The sequence below is a fragment of the Rhagoletis zephyria genome, unplaced genomic scaffold (assembly GCF_001687245.7).
Source record: "Rhagoletis zephyria isolate East Lansing unplaced genomic scaffold, Rhagoletis_zephyria_1.1 Rzeph_scaffold_04790, whole genome shotgun sequence".
Taxonomy (NCBI): Eukaryota; Metazoa; Arthropoda; class Insecta; order Diptera; family Tephritidae; genus Rhagoletis; species Rhagoletis zephyria.
This window is the reverse complement of record NW_016161873.1, coordinates 4,887-7,989: the sequence shown is the minus strand read 5'-3', so window position 1 is coordinate 7,989 and position 3,103 is coordinate 4,887.

The following is a 3,103-nucleotide window of genomic DNA, read 5'->3' as shown; positions in this document are numbered from 1 at the left end:
TCGTTTAATTGTTTTTTGTTTAAACAGCCTTATTTAAAAAAAAAATAGGGACTTGGAAAGCGGTTTAAAAATTGGTTAAAAATAATAAAAACAATTAATTTTTTTGTTGCATAATTAGCCGTTTGGCTTGCCCTGTGCATTAAAACTGCTTTTGATTTTTTCGTTTAATTGTATTTTGTTTAAACAGCCTTATTAAAAAAAAAATAGGGACTTGGAAAGCGGTTTAAAAATTGGGTAAAAATAATAAAAACAATTAATTTTTTTGTTGCATAATTAGCCGTTTGGCTTGCCCTGTGCATTAAAACTGCTTTTGATTTTTTCGTTTAATTGTATTTTGTTTAAACAGCCTTATTAAAAAAAAAAAAATAGGGACTTGGAAAGCGGTTTAAAACTTGGACAAAAATAATAAAAAAATTAATTTTTTTGTTGCATAATTTGCCGTTTGAATTGTTTTGTGCATTAAAACTGTTTTTGATTTTGTCGTTTGAATGTGATAAGAAAGCTTCTTAATTCTTTGAATTTTAACCATGGTGATTGTTGTTTGTTTAAATTTCAAAGTGGTACATAAAGAAACCGGGTTTGCTTTTCTATTATATTATTAACCTTTTCTTCTAAAAATTATTAAACATTGAAAAAAATTGCAAAAAAATTTATTATTTTTTTTTAATATTTGTTTCAAAACTAAAATAGCTCATCTTAGAACGGCAAAAAAACGGCAAATTTTGACATAAAGACTAGTCGTTTATCTTTGAGTTTGGAGGGGTGCTTCGCTAACATTATATAAAGTTAGCAAAACACCTTATATCTAAAGAAAATACCAGAGCGACAAAATTATTTTTTCCACAACTAATTAACGGCAAAAAAACGGCAAATTTTGACATAAAGACTAGTCGTTTATCTTTGAGTTTGGAGGGGTGCTTCGCTAACATTATATAAAGTTAGCAAAACACCTTATATCTAAAGAAAATACCAGAGCGACAAAATTATTTTTTCCACAACTAATTAACGGCAAAAAAACGGCAAATTCATGGGTATATGCGACATTGTTTTGCTTGATGTTGTTTCGCTAACTTTATACACATCATAGAATTTGTATAGATAACTTTTGATTTTGAAATTTTAGCAGAAGTCATTATAAACCATTTATGAGAATGGGCACGTTCAGAAGGCGCAACAGCTCAGTAACTGTTGTGATTGCATGTTCTGAACGCGTTGTTCTGCACTTCTGATCAACTGAACAGTTGCGTGTTAGATGATCGTAATATTTTTATGATCATTTGAGACAACATGTTGTGTGTTTTAAATTTGACAGCTAATGTATCAAGCCGTTCAGAAGGCGCATTATGATCACTGATTTTTTAGCAACAGTTGCGCTCAACTTCTGCGCCTTCTGAACCTACCCATTGATAGACCTGAATTGATATGAAGGGTAATACATGTATGAATGGGGATATATGAATAACGACCGCTTAAAGGTAAGACCGCACTAAGCGACGCGACACTGCAGCGGCACTACGCGAAACGGCGCTTCACTTTTTAGTATATCGCACTGAAACTGCAGCGGCGCGACACTTCGCTGCAAATTTTTTAATTTATTTGTGTCAAAACCTTCAAACAAGATGGATGCCAGTGACGCTGATGTAATGTTAATGCCTTTTATTTTTATTTTACTTGTCGAATTCTTCTCAAATATTATGTTTCTTTACATACAATTTTCTTCCTGAATGAAATGTATGTGAATATTCACTCACAATTGGAAATCCAATTACTTCAAGTTAAAAATATAGTACGAAATGTTATGTCGTTCCGCTAGGTATACCTAGGGATAAATCGATACCATCATGGTATTACTCAAATCAGTACTTGTACTTGTATCAAACAAGGTATCGATACCTACTCAGTATCGGAAAGGTATCGAGTGCGTGTACATAGAACTACGATTTTGCAGATTTTTCAAAGTTATTGATTTTTTTTCACAAAAAATATGCATTATTACAAGATTATTTATCCTTTAATATTTTTTCATACAAAAACAATAGATTACATTTTTACAGGATTAATAGATAAAGTTTTTTCATATAAAATAAGTTTAAGAAAATAACTCCTCTTTTGTTATATTTCCCAAAAAAACTTTTCCAAGTGTTTTCCTGGAAGGCGGTTTCGAGATTTTGATATACGGGCATGTTCTGAAATTCGAAACTTTGAACTCGACTCGATTTGCCAAATATTTTTTAATTGTATCTGCTGAAAAGAGTGAATATTCTGATTGAAAACCGTAAAAGAAGTTAATGCGATACTTGTAAATTTTTGGAATAAAAACCATTGAGAAAATTATCGTAATCGAGTCGATTTGAAATTTTCGAATTTTAGAACATGCCTGATAGATGCTGAAGCATAGTAAGTTTTGCGCTTACGATACAAGTACTTTTTTTTCGATACCTACGTGGATCGCAGTAAAAAGTATCGAGGAAAAAACTACTTGGTAAGTTGAGAAAAGTATCGGGTATGTACTTGGATTTACTTGTATCGATTTATCCCTAGGTATACCGCAGGCGTTTCCAATTGGCGTCAGTTGGCACAGAGGAGAAACGACTGGTGTGCTTTGTTGAACTCGGCCAAAATCGCTTAGGCGGTTACAGCGCCAAAAAAGAAGAAAGAAGAAGAAGAATTAACGGCAAGAAAACGGCAAATTTGGGTATATGCGACATTGTTTTGCTTGATGTTGTTTCGCTAACTTTATACACATCATAGAATTTGTATAGATAACTTTTGATTTTGAAATTTTAGCAGAAGTCATTATAAACCATTTATGAGAATGGGCACGTTCAGAAGGCGCAACAGCTCAGTAACTGTTGCGATTGCATGTTCTGAACGCGTTGTTTTGCACTTCTGATCAACTGAACAGTTGCGTGTTAGATGATCGTAATATTTGTATGATCATTTGAGACAACATGTTGTGTGTTTTAAATTTGACAGCTAATGTATCAAGCCGTTCAGAAGGCGCATTATGATCACTGATTTTTTTAGCAACAGTTGCGCTCAACTTCTGCTCCTTCTGAACCTACCCATTGATAGACCTGAATTGATATGAAGGGTAATACAT